Source organism: Hyaena hyaena, unplaced genomic scaffold (assembly GCF_003009895.1).
Source record: "Hyaena hyaena isolate Hyena2069 unplaced genomic scaffold, ASM300989v1 scaffold_586, whole genome shotgun sequence".
NCBI classification, from domain to species: Eukaryota; Metazoa; Chordata; class Mammalia; order Carnivora; family Hyaenidae; genus Hyaena; species Hyaena hyaena.
In genome coordinates, this window is record NW_024081218.1 from 1027642 (window position 1) to 1045500 (window position 17859).

General features: G+C 37.2%; 1 pseudogene; it reads left to right on the top strand.

Moving 5' to 3' along the window:
• The first annotated feature begins 3003 nt into the window (after positions 1-3003).
• On the top strand, positions 3004-3389 carry LOC120248370 (annotated as a pseudogene).
• Positions 3390-17859: the final 14470 nt, after the last annotated feature.

Below are 17859 nucleotides of genomic sequence, written 5' to 3' on the forward strand. Positions count from 1 at the left end.
AAATAAACAACGCTTGCCGATTGGCTTTGACTCTGGTCTCTGGTGGTCTGTTTTTGGGGGTCTCTCGAACTCTGGGCGTTTCAAAACAAGAGCCCGTCTTTCTGATCCTTTATGTAAAAGTTCTTTAGACTATATTACCACAGCTTCAAATTTCTTGAAACTCTTATTTTTAGAAACATATTATTCAGAAATATTCTATTTGGGTTCAGGTTGAACAAGGAATGATACAAGGAATTTTTCAGATAATCAATAGAAAATACACTGGAGAAAGTATACACATTAGAAGTCTACATTTTTGTCATCAAAGCTACTTTACATATTGTTTTCCTTTTCTCTTAACCAAATAACTACTTTTGATAAGAACTATTGTATGAAAATGATAGGAAAACACAGAATATGATAGTATAATCCTAGAGTTAACTTAGGAATTTCTTTTTTATTTCCTATTTGCCTAATTTTCTCCTACTTGCTTTTGAGCCCAGGTTAAAAGTTTGCAACATTCTTGCTTCACCTTTAATCTTGGGAAGAGGAAAATAATGCAATTATTCTGATTTTTGTGTGTTATATTCATATATTCTCTCCTAGATGCTTTATTCTTGTCTTCCTTCCAAATAATTTAGGCAGATACTGGCTCTGTACATGCTACAGATACTGAGGATCTGTCAGTAAAATGTTGTATCTGGGAGGAAGCCTACCTGTCTGACACTACTTTATCCTAGGACCTTACATCCATATTCCTGTTTTTTGCAGCATTCTATTTCACTTCCCCTCTCCCATTGCTAGTATTTCTAGAAAGGCAATCAGCAGCAAAATTATTATTCACATTTAAAAGAGAGAAAATTGAGGCTGGAAAGACTTGTCCAACGTCACAGAGGTAAACCCTGGGGAGGCAGTCGAGAGTAATAGCAAATATTTGCTACAGAAAACTTGGTTTTATAGCATACTGCATCATATGTGGTAAATGCACTTTCTTTGAATGTGGAAAGCAAAGAGACTTGTTAGAAAACATGTGATTTCACAGGTGAGCCAGGAATATACTTTGCCCAAAGAGACACCTGGAATTAATTGTTGCTCTCTTAAGAGATCAATGGGACACATGTAGGGATTGCAATGTGTGGCAGTCACTGAGGTGGAAGGCTTTCATGTTGGCAAAGCAGTGCCTCCCAGATAGATCTTTAAATTGCTTAAACATTAGGAGCAAGCTGTCACCTTGTGGATGAAAGCTTTAGCCAGTATCTTGATATTTGGCATTCGTACCTCCAATGGACTTAAAATAAAGGTTTGAAAATATTAGGAAAATTTAGCTCTTAGCTAAACTCCTTAGATTAAAGTCTTCTTATCTAAAAAGTAACTCTAACTAGGAGTTATTTCTTCCTTACTCCCTTTCTTCCTTCGTTTTTTTTCTGCCAACAGATAATTTTGGTAAATTATTTAACAAAAGTTTCACGAACACTTATAAAGTGTAATTTTAGTTACTGTTTAAACATACTTTGAAACTCAAGTGCTGTGATCTATTGTTAGTATTCATGAGAAAGAAAGACAAACCTCAGATCCTTCATTTGACAAGGCTATAAGCTAGTGTGAGATGCAAGATGTGTACAACTGACGCATGATAAGTTATAGTATAGAAAGGAAAAAAATAATTGTCTTTGGAGTTCAGAGAGAAAGAGATGGACTTCATTAAAGCTGGGAAAGTGAGGCAAGAATTAAAGAATTCTTTAAATCCGAGAATAGGTCACCTCTATTCTGTCTTCTCCCTGGTTTGATCAGAATTGTGTCACACTGCACTGCTATCTTTCGGGAGTTTCCTAAAGCAATGTAATAGTTGTTGAATAACCAGACAAGATGAAAGTCTTCTGTAGACATTAAGCCAGCTTCCATATTGTCTCATTCTGTCATGTGAAGGCTTTTCTTCAGAGAAATGAAATGCTTCAACTTCAAACCCTCAAAAATCTACCTCAGTTCAATTTTGGAATCTTAACATTATGCTTCTACATGGATCATAACAAGTTTCTCTTTCCTGTGCCCTCCTTACATGAAATAGAATAAGAAAATTAATTATGCCAGTTGATAACAACCACATCTGACAAGTGTGACTGTTGGGGAGGAAACTTGTGGGGAGGGCACAACAAACTAATGTATTTTGGCAATGATGAGACTGTACCACGATCATCGCCAGAGCTGTCTCATTATATCCCTCCATGGAGTAGAGAATACAAGATACCCTTGAAGGTAAGTGATGTTGCATTTGAGGTGATAGGTATAAGTTATGGAAAATGAGATGGCATGTTAGCTATTTTGATGGTGTTTGACTTAGTACCACAATACAACAACTGTAAAGGACAAGTTAGCCATATTCAATGATGGATTTGAATTTCATATTGACATTTTATAGAAGGATATAAAGCAGCTCAGCTAATTTTATGCTTACTTGAGTAGAAATATATGAAAGTTTAGTTAGTTCACATATTTCAATATAAGTTGAAGCCACTAGTCCTTAAACATATCTTGGTAATTGGGGAAAATATCACTCTGAAGAATTCTTGAATGTGTATTTTATAAATCAATGCTTATGTGTTAACCATTGATAAATGTATGCCACACACAGTTTGTAGACACCTATTTTTGTCAACTGACTTATGTTTATTCTTATTTTTTCTGTTTAGAATTTTTATACTGTTCAGCCTTTTTTCTTCCTTCATGAATGAATATCACATCTCTTTATCCACCCATTCATTTATTCAATAAATATTCATTGAGACCTAGTATACATCACACAGTTCTAGGCACTTAGCACTTAGCTATATGGCACTTAGCAATATGGCAATGAATAAGCCATAAAAGATCTTGGTGTTTTAGGAAGAGGAGGGCCTGTGTTCAGAACCCAAGACCTGTCCTTTCCAACCCACCTGAGCATTCACTTCTGGTTTCCAGTCTGAATTGGCAGTGAGAGCAGAACCCAAGGAACACGAGGTGCCTGAGGTTTGGGGGTTATTACTGGAGATGGACAGCTGGATTCCTTATGATGACTGCCCAGTGGTTTTCCTGCCTGCCTGCAATCCCCAAACATGGATTCCTCCTCATGAGAGGGTGTATCACCCAGACTGCAACAATGACCCAGTTTCTGCCTAGAACTGTCACACTGAAGAAGCCCTGTGGAGCTCAGCTGGCATTTAATATCTGGGGAAGAAAGGCCTCCCAGTTAGGCATCTTTATCTCCAAAGTTATTCTTGATTCTGATGTACATCAAGCAGGACTTCAGGCTGCTGTGAATCATTTGAATCATGTAGATTTCCAATACATTAGCACAACAAGGCTTTTGAGGTCCCAAAGGCAGCCATGAAATCGGCATATATGTCTATTTCTTTCCCTACAATTATCATCACTAAAAAGAGGGGACTGGGCACCAGAGACTCTCAGCCCATAGCCCTTCACATGGAATCTTCTAGTACAAGCTGGTTAGGACTCAGGGAAGCCTCTTGAGAAACTCTACTCCCGGCCCAACCCTGGCAGAGTGGAATGGGGAGGATGGGGACACAGTGAGGCCCTGAACCAAGCCATCTAGCCAACTGCGTTACCCAAACTGTACTGCACTTTTTGTTTCCTAGTTTTCTAGGTGAGCTTTGTTCCCTAAAAGAGAAAGGATGATGATACCTAGGTATAGCCTGTGGAGAGCCTGCTAGAAAAGGCAACTGATATTTATTGAATACCCTGTGCTAGATAATTACACATATGTCATATCATTTTCATTAGAGTACAAAAATCAATAGGAAAAAGAGTCTTGGGGGCCATCTCATCTCATCTCATCCTTGTACACTAGTCGCATACACTCTGGCAATTACCTGGGACGGTCCCCTTCCTCCTACCCTCTCCCCCCAAAAGTAAAAGGCAATGCTGAGAGAAAAAAAAGACATAAAAGGTTTTTGCTTTCATAAATTATATTATTGTATACTCAAATAAATATATACATATGTCTATATACATTATCATATACTCAAATATATGTATATATACAAGTGAAAAATGGATAACCCAATAGCAATGTGTTATGAATGAGATAAAACACTATTAGAAATAATCTCACTTAAACCGCACATATGATGACATCATGAAGAAAGGACTCACTAAAGAGATACATGGGTTTGAGACTTGAAACGTAAGAAGAAACCTTGTTCTGTGAAGAGCTGGAAAGAACTGCTGGGAAGTGTCAAGTTAAACATAGTAGCAAACATTAAATTTTGCAGGCAGAAATGAGCTTGGCTATTTAAGAAAGTCCCTGAAAAATAGTATGGCAAAATATAACAAGGGGGAAAATTGGACAGAAATCATTTCAACTAGAAATTGGTAGGGCAGGATAAGAAGTCTGGATTTTTCTTCTTGCAATGGGAAGCCATCAGAGATCATGTACTTTACATCTTCAAAAAGATCCTCTGGCTCTTATGTAGAGACAAGGGTTGTAAGTATGCAATTAGAGGAACAGACTTGTCATGAAGGTCAAACAGATCCAAGATGATCAATTCTTATGATAATAGAAGTGGATAAATGGAAGTATAAATTTTGCCTGTAAGTAAATTTTGCTGTTGGGTAGGATGTGTAAGATCATGAGTAATAGGAAGGAATCATGATGACTCCGAGGTTTTTGCCTGAACAAGTAGTTGAATGGAAGTATAATTTAGTGAAGTTGACAAAGGCTGGGTAGGATTAGGTTACAGACCCAACAATGAAGTTCTAGGTCAGATATATTTTTGATACATCGATTAGCCATTCAAATGTCAATTTCAGGTATATAGTTGAATACATGGAGTCTGGAACTCAGAAAAATTATCTAGATGTTTATTTAAAGCTGTGAGACCACAGGAAAGATCAAATGCCCATGGAAATTATAATTATAGTTTTAGAAGAGAATCAGAATAAACACTGGGGCAAGTTCACATCTCAGAGGATTGTGATGAGATATTAATAAGAGATAATGTTCACAAAGGTATCTACTACATGATATATGCTTAATAATTTTGATTTATCTTTATAGATTCTTTATACATGATAGACCCAGTGAGAGATAAGAACAAGATAAAATATGTGTAAGAAATAAGAAAGGAGTTTGTCTGTTATATATGAAGTCATATTCACTAATACAAATTTATAAGGGTAATATCATAATCCCATTTCATGTATCAGTAAAATGAGATCTGTAGAGATTTCCTACTTGTTAGTAACTGACAGGATTAAAACTGACACCTCAAATTTCAAAGTTCGCTCCTTTGGAATCCCAGGCTCTGAATCGTTTAGGATCATATAGCCCAATTGAGAGGCCAATGTGTACAAAAAAGTGAGATTTGAAGATGGCACATGATTAATTACAGTAAGAATGAGGTGATGTGTTCTACAAGGAATCAGGGTTTATAGCCAGGCACACATAGATTTGATAATAGGTTTACTTTTTAATAGCTTCATGATATTAGGGAAATCATATACTTGATTTGAATCCCAGATGTTTTCTTTTTATTTGTAAAATAATATGTACTTAGCAAAGTTGTTTTGAGGAGATGGAAATAAGTGTGAGCACCTGGCAAACAATGCATATACAATTAATATTAGTTTGCTTCCCTTATTTTGCAATCAAGAGCTGTAGTGCTAATTAAATCCATTAGCTTTCTTGTAGGGCCAGTTAAATTCAATAATGCTTAATATGATCTTATTTTTCCAAAATGGATTGGAGAGATTTAATAGCTGGCTTTGCATAAAGTGAAAAATTAGAATTTCAGGTGAAGAACTGTGTTTTAGTCTATTTGAATAATGATTCTTTTCAGAAGACAGACCTAGTACCCTTCTTTTTCTTTTTTGAAATGAATTAGAAGGGATACACTTTCAATGCTCAATAACCTAAAGGCTTTAAGCTTCATTCAAATTATCTTCAGTCATTTTTAATATTCATTAGCCTAAAATGTTCTTTAAGAAATATTATGCAAAATAGACATTTGCTCTTCAATTAGATTGTTTATAATGATTAAAATCAAATATAAAATTATTAAAATTAATATTTAATTATTTCAATATTAAATAAAATTAATAATTAATCTCAGTATCAAATATTAAAATATTACATATGCCTGTTGACTGACTGTATATAGATATATATTACATTTTGCATGAAATTAACCAGACACTAAATCTGTGTTTGATCAATGCAGATTGCATTACTAAATGAAACTATACAATGAAAGAATATTAAGTTAAAGGGTACTGTTTTATTTTATTAATTCATTTGTCATTAGTAAGCTTTGATTTTTTAAATATAACTAGTTACCTCCTAGTGAACTTCATACTGAAATATAATTATAAAATTTTAAATTTGAATTTTATTTGTAATTCGATCATTTTAAAATACTAAGACCTACATTGCTTTTACAGGTACATTTTGAATAGGTTGAGAGAAGAGTCATTAACTATGAAAAGAAGTGCAAGGTACTGTGCCATATCACAGAGCTATGAATAAACCATGTCCAAGAAATTAAGTCTCAACCTGGTGATATGATATAAGTGAAAATTATTCCCACATTTTCCCTCTGGATGTGTAGTAGGTACTTCCATGAAGGCATACCCAATGTGGTAAAGAAACTAAAGACAGCCAGCTCTTGTTGGAGTAGTGAGTGCACTCCCCATAAGTGAAAAATGTTGCCTTATCTACTCAGAGAAGGAGCAGGAGGGAGAGAGTGTTATTACAAGAGTGTGGCCTAGAGGCACCTAGATGGCTCAGTTGGTTGGGCATCTGACTTCAACTCAGGTCATAATCTCCTGGTCTGTGGTTTTGAGCCCTGGGTTGGGCTCTATGCTCAGAGCCGGGAGCCTGCTTCACATTCTTTGTCTCCCCCTCTCTCTCTGCCCCTCCCCTGCTGTGTGCTCTAGCTCTCTCTCTCTCTCTCTTTCCCAAAGATAAATAAACATTAAAAATATTAAAAATAAAAAACAAGGGTGTGGCCTGTTGGTAATTAAGTGTAGACAGGGTATATATAGAGTCACTCAGATGGTTGGGAGAGGTGGCAGTATGCCATCTGTGATGGTAAATTATACACAACTCTCTTCATTTTTTCCCTTTCTAAGTACAACTATAAAATCCAGTTCTGATCCTGAAGAAGAACAAAGAAACTAGACACCATATTTTAAATTTTATTTAGTTTTTTTCTCATGTACAACAAAAGTTCATGTTCTATCATATTTCGAGAGTTTGATTCTCTTCCTTCTGAGATTCTGTTATATACTGTGCACCTCTGAATTTGGGGGGTATGTTGTGGAGGGAGGGAAGAAGGCAGTTACTGGATATTATCAATTAGAAAGGGGGACACTTGTACTCTCTCCATTCTGCCTCCATCTACTTTTGAGCAGGGCAATAGAGGAAAAGAAAAAATGCTGAATCTCATGGTTACTGTTGATAACAAAGGCAGGATTAGAGGCATAGTCTGAGAAGATGACACAACAAGGAGAAAGAGAAGCCCCTATTTGGCCCTTCTGTTGGTGCTGGGGCTCTCATTCTTTCATCAGAGATTTTAGCGCAAATCAGTAACCACTGATTGCAGTGGTTGCACAGCTGAAGCAGTAGCTAGCAACTCTAGTCATCTGTACTGCTTTACGTTTCAAGGAACACTGTGTACAGTTTTTTGACAGTTAGCAATACTATTTAGAATTATGTAGGTGTATAAGTCTAAATAATATATACCCTGTATATACACATTACGTGTATATATTATATACAATCTATATTTGACATACATCTGTAATATATCATTAAGAAAAATAAAGCAAGTAAATGAAAAATGAGCTTTTATTTTATATTTTTGAATTATTATTATTATTACTATCATCATGACGGCCTAATAGTGAAAACATGAATTAGTAGAATTTAGGAGTAGAGAGCATCTGAAGGAGTCCTTAATCCCTCTAACTTTTATATCCCCTTGAGTGAACTATCAAATCCTCAGTAGATAATCAGTTAATATTTTGGTGGCTAATTTGATTTGAGAAGTCTATGTGAGAAAAAATAGAAAATAAGACTTTTTTCCTAAAAGGAAGAGCAGAATCAGAGAAGCTTTATATCACTTGAATCTAAAAATCTTTCTAGCAGGTCTATAAAACTATATATTGTTGTTATATTTGGTCTCTTGATCATTTATCCAGATCTTATCTTCAAAAACAACGAGTTTTCTTTGTTAATGCCAAGAAAAGAGCTTTTGGTAATAAAACCCACTTGGCAAATCACTCACAACAGGTGTGTGCTTCCTCTATCTTTCCCTTTTAATTATTTAGCCATTTCTGGCATGGTTGACTGTTCCTTTGGGTGAAATTAACAATATTGCTTCCTACCTGCAAAGGCATAGTCCTTTGTCACTCATTCATTTATTTCTGAGTTAGCACAGATTAAAAGTGTATTTTGCAAAATAAACCTCAATTATGGAAATTCCTGATAGATTTGTTATCAAGTAAATATGAAGCAAATATATAATAAAGCTATTTAGGGGCACCTGAGTAGCTCAGTCGGTTAAGCGTCATACTTTAGCTCAGATCATGATCTCACGGTTCATGGGTTTGGGCCCTGCATTGGGATCTGTGCTGACAGCCAGCTCAGAGCCTGGAGCCTGTTTCAGATTCTGTGTCTCCCTCTCTCTCTGACCCTCCCCTGCTCACACTGTCTCTCTCTCTCAGAAATAAATAAAAACATTAAAAAAATTTAAAAAAATATTTAATGGGTGCCTGGGTGGCTCAGTTGGTTAAAAACCCAACTTCTCAGCTCAGGTCATGATCTCATGATTCATGAGTTCAAGTCTTGCATCAGGTTCTGTGCTGATAGTGCAGAGTCTGCTTGGCATTCTCTATCTCCTGTTTCTGCCTCTCCATCTTATTCTCAAAATAAACTTAAAATAAAATAAAGCTATTTAATACTATTGGTGACGACATAAACATATCTAAAATCTTGGAGAAAATAGAATGTTTTATTAGAACTAAAAATATTTTGAAATATTTTCATCTTAATTGAATTACTTACCAAAAAATTTTAAAAAGACCTAGAATTATATTTTTTTGGATAATTAGTCATGAAATCTGTCTATACAAGGCATTTTGTTTTTGAAATGATATATGATAGATACATTTTCATATATATTATGCTATATCTCAGTATTGTCTTTTCATTCAACTCTTTTATTTCAGTCTAGAAGTTTGGATATTGAAAGGAGATCATTTGCATATTTTTCCTTAGAGTCTTTCCCAAATGTTAAGCATTCTCCAAAGTTTAAATGAATTTTTTGTCTTGACTTAGGAATATTGTGTTTTAAAATATCTGAATATTCTTATCAAATGTACAGATAGAAAAGGAAAATCCTGCTGCTTACTTCTAGAGCCCACCAGGACTCAATAGCATATTCAGCGTATCCAGTCAAGAATCATTTAAGGAGAAAGAGAATTATATACTGACCACCTACAGCAAATTATCAGGGTATCTGAGCATAGGAAAATCTCATGTATTTTGATAAATCCAGAATTAGATTAACATACATTTGAAAGATAACAACTTAAGGTTTATGTATTCTATTTTTAAGAGAGAGAGAGAGCGTGTGGGAGCAGGGGCGGGGCAGAGAGAGAGAGAGGGAGAGACAGAATCCTAAGCAGGCTCCATGCTGTCAGCACACAGACCAACACAGGACTCAATCCCAGGAGCTGTGAGATCATGACCCCAGCAGAAATAGAGAGGGAGGTTCAACCAACGGAGCCACCCAGGCGCCACTGAAGGTTAACAACTTAAAACAAATCAGAGGTAAATTCAAAAAACTTAGCTGTGTCCTGTAGAGTCTAAAAAATTATGTATTTTTTTATTTAGCTGCTGCTGCTTCAACTTGTTTATTATGCACTAAAAAACCACATCACAACTTACTCCACACATCTGCAGCAGAGAGCAGTCTTGCCTGTACATACTCCAGTAAGGTGGAAATTTCACATGCAACTTCATAAAACCCACAGAGTAGCTGAGATATGCAATATCAACCAGGTTAGAAGGAAGGAGAAGGTAGTTACAACACTGAGTCTTTGGCACACAGATTCCCAAAGAGGGAAAGTAGAAGCAGGGAAGGAAGAAAAGAAGGAAGGGAGAAAGAGAGGGAAAGAAGAAAGAGAGAGAGAGAGAGGAAGGAAAGGAGGAAGGAAAAAAGGGAGGGAAGGAAAGGAAGTGAGAGAGAAAGAAAAAAAAGAAGGAAAGAAGCATGAATGTCAAGTATTCAAATTCCCGGTAGCATTTCAGTTAACTGAAACTGTAGCTTCCTGCATTTTCTCAAATGAAAGAAATAAGAGAAGGGCACTTGTCACCTCCAACAGCAAGGGCCACTGTGAGCTTTCATCCACCTCACCAAAAAGCAGCGCTTTTAGCTCAGTTACAAAATAAAAACGTGAAATACATGTAAACCCAATTTTAAACTAAAAATTAAGTCTCCAAAGGACTATTGAAAAGAGCACAGGCTTTTTTTCTCCCCCTAAGAAAACTAGACTGGAATTAGGTAACATAGACTATTTGTGTGACAAACTAGGGTCATTATTTAATATTCTTGCTCTAAGTTTCCTCACGTATAAAAATGGGGATAATAATAGTTTTATCTCATAGTATTTTAATACATCAAATATAGTAATACATGTAAAAGAACACATACATATTATTATGTCTTGAATCTCCTTTTATCTCTAATTGCATGTTGTCATGCCAATCAGGCTCTTCCCTGAAAATATTATAGACCATAATCTTTTTAAGTGAATATGAGCTCTCTCCTTTCTGCTTGGTGGCAGAGAGGTTAAGTTGGCAGCTTGCTCACAAATAATTGTGACCAATCATTCTTACATTTTCCCCAAATCTCTTCATTTGAATTCTAATTGTCATTTCTATTCTTGTCTTTTTCAGGTAAATTACTTTTTAAAATGCCAAGGCCTTCAGATTTGAGTCAAATCTTTCACCACTACCATCTAGATAACAACCATCAAAGTAACAAACATTCTAACAATTTGTACAGTGCTTGGGATTTATAACGAGTTTTCACATGCATTGTTTTATTATATCCTCAGAAAACTCTTGTAATAAAGGCCTATATAAATATCTCCTTTACAGCTGAAGAAATAAATGGACTTTAGAAGATTCTCCAAATAGCAAAGACAGATTTCAGTCCAGGTCTTTCTAATCTCAGAACTCTTGCTATTTCACATTGCCTTTCTGCAACAAAACTTTCCATGTTGATATCTGCTCATTAACTTGATCTCACATTTTATTTTTTATGCCTCTATATGCTTCATTGGCACATTTTTTCCTGTTAGCATTTTTTGTAAACCATATAATTTTTCTATTAGAGTGCAACACCATTTTCAGACATATTATAGAAACTCCGGGGGCTATGGGAAACTGGAAAAAACTGATTCTGAGATACTAACATGCTTTCTTTAAGGGCACAGGGCCCTCTCTCTGCTGAGAGTCACAGCTTGTGGCTTCATACCATGCAACCTGTCACTCAACTCCTGAAATCCTTACCCTTACCTGTTTTCTCTCTCCCAGCTCCTCAACACGCAGCCACGTTTGCTTCTCCTGAGACTTGCAAATATTACTGCCCTCCCCTCATGCTATATCTACTACACACACACTTTAATAAGAGGCTCCTCTCCTCGCACAGATTTTACTCTTTCTTCAGATTCCTGGGCCAGTATTCCTGTATTTGATCCATTCTAGTGGTATCCATTCGGCTTTCCTCAAACTTATTTGTGAGTCTTAAATCCCCAATCCTAGCCTGTTCTTTTCCAACCAAATAAAAAAATATTTCTAACTGAATATACTCAGTCCTCAACTTTCTTGAACTCTCTGTTACCCCACTCTACTTCCTGTTTTTAAAAAAATTATTTAAGGGGCACCTGAGTGGCTCAGGTAGTTAAGTATCTGATTCTTGGTTTCAGCTCAGGTCATGATCTTATGGTTTCATGAGTTCGACCCTGCATTGGGCTCTGTGCTGGCAGTGTGGAGCCTGCTTGGGATTCTCCCTCTCTCTCCCTTTCTATCTGCCCCTTCCCCATTTGCACTGTCAACATAAATAAATAAACTTAAAAAAATTAAGATTCCATTTCCTGTTGGGGCACCTGGGTGGCTCAGTCTGTTGAGCATCTGACTTTGGCTCGGGTTATGACTTCCTGGTTCAGAAGTTCGAGCCCCATATTGGGCCAGATGCTGCAGGCCTGTCAGTGCAGAGCCTGCTTTGAATCTGCTGTCCCTTCTCCTCCTCCGGTTGGGCTCTCCCAAAAGTAAAAAAAAAAAAAAAAAAAAAAAAAAGTTAAATTTCTTGTTTTGCTACTATTTTTGCAATTCTCAAATCCCTTCTTAATTTTTTTAAATGTATATTTATTTTTGAGAGAGAGAAAGAGAGATAGAGCATGAGTCAGGGAGGGGCTGAGAGAGAAACACAGGCTCCGAAGCAGGCTGCAGGCTCAGAGCTGTAAGCACAGAGTCAGACACGAGGCTGGAACCCACGAACCATGAGATCATGACTTGAGCCAAAGTCAGACAGTTAACTGACTGAGACACCCAGGTGACCCTCTCAACACCCTTTCTTACCTTCAACGTATTCTTCTTCCTCTGCCTTCAAAACCTGTGTACTGTCAGCCCACCCTGTTTCACAATAAAGCGATCTGTGTGGAATGAACTGCAGATCTTCTTCACTTAAGGACCCACCAGCAACTATCAATGCGTCCAAAATGGAGCACATTCTATTCACAGTTGAACTCCCCCATTTTCATCACACAAACTGCTTCTCTGTCCTACAACACACTTGTGTTTGTCAATAGCAGCCTTATTCTTCTGGAATTCTAAATAAGAGAAAAGCTAGTTTTGATGCTTTTCTCTCTCTTTGCAGTTGCCAGTTCTACCGCTCCATCTAATGTCTCCCAAACTGCAGTTAAAGAGACTGGCATAGCTTTGGACTGATGGGCTTCGATGACCATGGATCCCTGAGCTACCGTGTGGCTGGAAACTCTACCAGGGCCAAACCATGAAAGAACTGGAAGGGAACTAGAACTTATGTGCCATGAAAACAAAGTTTATTCAGATCCAAGCATCTATTTTGCATGTCACCTCCACTGTCCAGGCTTTTATCAATCCATGCCTAGATTTTTAATGTTTTTAATTGAAAGGTAAATAATGCAGAAAAAAATGGTATTACTCTATAAGGTGTTTTAACATGAATACTCCTATTTCAACATTATTACCAGAAGAAGGTCCTATTGTTATCGTAACACCTTTTTCACAGAAAAGGTGGTTGAGACGTTGAGTGCCCAAGTAAATTTCTCACGATACACTAAAATCTTGAAATTCAAAATTTTGTCTTGTGTCTACTCTGCTATGCCAGATCCCAGCTTTTATACCTAAATTCATGCAATCCACATTTCCTCTGGTAAATGAGGAAATTTATTCCCCTCATGGTAAAAATATTTTGATCATGGACTATCAATGATAATGTAGTATTTGGCTTATAAAATTAAACGTCAGCTCTGAAGGCCCTCCAAAGGCTAACGCTGTTTCAGCTATCTAATTTTATTTCTTGTTTCTCCCCTATGTACCCTTGCTCCTTCCAGGCCAGTCTTCCCACCATCCTCCGTATGCAAGACAAAATCTCCTAATTCCATGCCTTCATTTACATAGTTCTTCTTCCTCAAGTGTCCTATGTTCTTCCCTTCCTCCTTCAACCATCATATTTTAGAATGTACTTCAAATGTCACCTTTTCTATGAAATAATTTCTGTATGAATATGTTCATCTGTAACTATGGCTTTCTGCAAGTGCGTATGTGTGTAACCATGCTCCAAAATGGAGAAACCAGGGGGCTCCTGGGTGGCTCAGTCAGTTAAGCGGTTATGCGTACAACTTCGGCTCAGGTCATGCTGTCTCTCGGTTCTTGAGTTTGAGCCCTGCAACAAGCTCTGTTCTGACACTTCAGAGCCTGGAGCCTGCCTTGGATTCTGTGTCCTTCTCTCTCTCTCTGCCCCTCCTCTGCTCTTCCTCTGTCTCTCTTTCACTCTTGACAATGAATAAACATTAACAAATTTTTTTTAAAGAGTACTTTGTTTTTTAATTTATTTTTTTAAATGTTTTATTTATTTCTGAGAGAGAGAGAGAGAGACAGCGTGAGCAGGGGAGGGTCAGAGAGAGAGGGAGACACAGAATCTGAAGCAGGCTCCAGGCTCTAAGCTGGCTGTCAGCACAGAGCCCGACGCGGGTCTCGAACCCATGATCCATGAGATCATGACCTGAGCCAAAGTCGGATGCTCAACCGGCTGAGCCACCCAGGTGCCCCTAAAAAAACTTTTTTTAAATAAATAAAACGGAGAAGCCAGTCACATGTTCAGATTTTTGGCACTGATTTTTATAGAAAGCACTGCAAAGACATAGACATTGAGTTCTACACATAATATATCACTTTAAGAAGAGAATAAACTTCCATTAAGTGGGGATTATCTCAGAAAATCCATATGTTACTGTGAATGTGACATTGTCCACTATGATTGTTTCATTTTAGGCAATTCTTAGTTTTTATAATTTTTTGTTTAACATCTTATCTCTCTAGCTATATTTTTAGCTCTCTGAAGGGACTATGATGTGCAACTTTGATTCCCTATAATACTGAGATCACGGTTGAGCTGATAATACACAAAACAATGCAGAAGGGTAGCAGACCATAAATTCCAAAGGATAAATGCCACCACATCCTGTATCAACATTCTGTATTTTATTGCTAACCTGTTCTAGAAAAGAGGTCAGTTAAACCAGCAGTCCGGAAAAGGGTAAAAAATATTTGCACGTAATAAAATCACCTGCTAAACTTTACATTTCGTTCTCCAATATATTTGTGTATTTGTTACCAAGTTATCACATACCCATCTCTTTCTTTCATCAAAGAACTTTATGTGAATCATCTTATCTCTTTTTGATAGTTTTTATATGTTAAAGGAAAAGAGAAAAATCTAAGCAGATTCTCACTGGTTACTTAACAGGCCAAACCCTCACTGTATCTATGAACATTCATCTATGATTCTCCTAGGAAATGTCCTGGGATCAGACAGATGAAGCAGAGCCATCTGTCATCTTGGAAAAGATCCCACACCAGACAGATAAGGTAGCACTTTGCTCTAGTCACTGATTGAGCCATTTATGGCAAAGGAAACAATATAATCTGACTTAGCAGCTTGGGCATGTATTTAGAGGATCATGCAAAGAAGACTCTGACACACATAAAGACATGTTGGCTTTTAAAAATATTTTACACCACAATATAGAAAAATATCAGTAAGAAAAGAAATAAGAGATACCCAATGACTTACAACAGAGTAGAACTTTTATGGGAAAGCCAAGGCAAAAACAGGCCAACTGAGCAAATACCTACTCTCCTTTTATTTATTTATTTATTTTTTATTTTTTTACAAATAGTTTATTGTCAAATTAGTTTCCACATAACACTCAGTGCTCATCCCCACAAGTGTCCTCCTCCATGCCCATCCCCCCCTCCCCCCCACATCCATCAGTCCTCAGTTTTTGTCAGCATTCAAGAGTCTCTCATGGTTTGCCTCTCTCCCTTTCCCCCACCATTTCCCCCCTTCTTCTCCCCCTTGTTCCTCCGTCAAGTTCCTCCTAATCCTCCTATACGTGCAAACATATGATATTTGTCCTTCTCTGCCTGACTTATTTCGCTCAGCATAACACCCTCAAGGTCCATCCATGTTGCTACACATGGCCAGATTTCATTGTTTCTCATTGCCATGTAGTATTCCATGGTATAGATAAACCACATCTTCTTGATCCATTCATCTGTTGATGGACACTTAGGCTCTTTCCATGTTTTAGCTATTGTGGAGAGTGCTGCTATGAACATTGGGGTACATGTGCTCCTATGCCTCAGCATTTCTGTATCCCTTGGGTAAATTCCTAGCAGTGCTATTGCTGGGTCATAAGGGAGTTCTATTGTTAGTTTCCTGAGGAACCTCCACACTATTTTCCAGAGGGGCTGTACCAGTTTACATTCCCACCAACAGTGTAGGAGGGTGCCCGTTTCTCCACATCCTCGCCAGCATCTAGAGTTCTCTGATTTGCTCCTTTTAGCCACTCTGACTGGCATGAGGTGGTATCTCAGTGTGGTTTTGATTTGTATTTCCCCTACTCTCCTTTTAGATTACCTGGGCATAAAACATTTAAAAAGGATTCATTGCTAAATGTGATAAACTATCAGAACAAGTAGTTACACAGAAGAGAAAGACAAAAATATGGGCCATAGTGATAAATACAATTCTAAAATTTTGAACATTTTCTGTTTTATATATAAACACAGCCATAAAATACTAAAGAAAAAAATTCCCATAAAACATTGATTTGAGGTTGTAAGGGAAGGGAAAGAAGATGATTATTTAGAATATGATATCGTTATTATTAAAAGGATATAAATGGGGACTCCTGGATGGCTCATTTGGTTAATCGTTGGACTTCAGCTCAGGTCATGATCTCATGGATTGTGAATTTGAGCCCCACATCCGGCTTTGTGCTGACAGTTCAGAGCCTGGAGCCTGCTTCAGATTCTCTCTCTCTCTCTCTCTCTCTCTTTGTCTGTCTCTCTCTCTCTTTCTCTCTCTCTCTCTCTCTGTCCCTCCCCCACTAATCCTCTGTCTCTCTCTCTCCTTCAAAAATAAATAAACATTAAAAAAAAGAACTGAGACAGATGGTAAAATTTGGGAAAAAAGTGAACGGAATACTGGTGAACTGTGGGAGAACCTGGATAGCAAACTATGTATGTAATTAAAGCCCCTGGAAGGAGAGGAAAAAGAGACAGAAGATACATCTGCAAATATAATAACTAAAATTTTTCCAACTTGGTTAAGCATTATACATCCAGAAATCCCCCCCAAAGAATACAATGAAACTCAAAAACAACAACAAAAAGGCCTGAAGAAAACTGTATCAGGCATATAGGAATCAAACTGCTTTGAACTGATTATAAAGAGAAAAAAATGTAAAAGCAACCAGAAGGGGAAGGCATATTACACACATAAGCACAACATAAGAACAACACCAGATCTCTTCTCAAACGAATGCAACTTACAAGAGAGCAACATCATTTAAGTACCAAAAGAAACAACAACATTCTTCTCTCAAAAGATAAAAACAACAAATTTTTACCATAGAATTTGTTACCCAGCAAAACAAAATCTGTCAAAAATGAAGGCAATAAAAAAGGACTTTCCAGACATTCAAATGCTGAAAGAATTCACCATCGGCAGGCATACACTGTAAGAAATGATAAATACAGTCCTTTAAGCAGAAAGCAAATAGTAGGATACTGGGACCTGGGTCTAAACCAAAACGTGAAGAGTATTAAAACTAGTTATTTTAGAGGCGCCTGGGTGGCTTAGTTGGTTACGCGTCCGACTTTCGCTTAGGTCATGATCTCGCGGTTCGTGGGTTCGAGCCCCGCGTCGGGCTCTGTGCTGACTGCCAGCTCAGAGCCTGGAGCCTGTTTCAGAGTCTGTGACTCCCTCTCTCTCTGACCCTCCCCTGCTCACGCTGTCTCTCTCTCTCTCTCTCTCTCCTAGAAATAAATAAAAAAGGAAAAAGAAAAAAAAACCCTCTTAAAAAAAAAACCAACTAGTTATTTTATGGGTCTGTATAAAGACATTATTATTTGTATCCCCTTAAGTATGATCAATTGTTTAAAGACAAAGACAAAAAACAGTATGTTTGGGGTTTATCATATGTGTAGAAATAAAATGTATGACAACAGTACAAAAGCTGGCAGAGAGGAGAAGCATACTGTTGAAA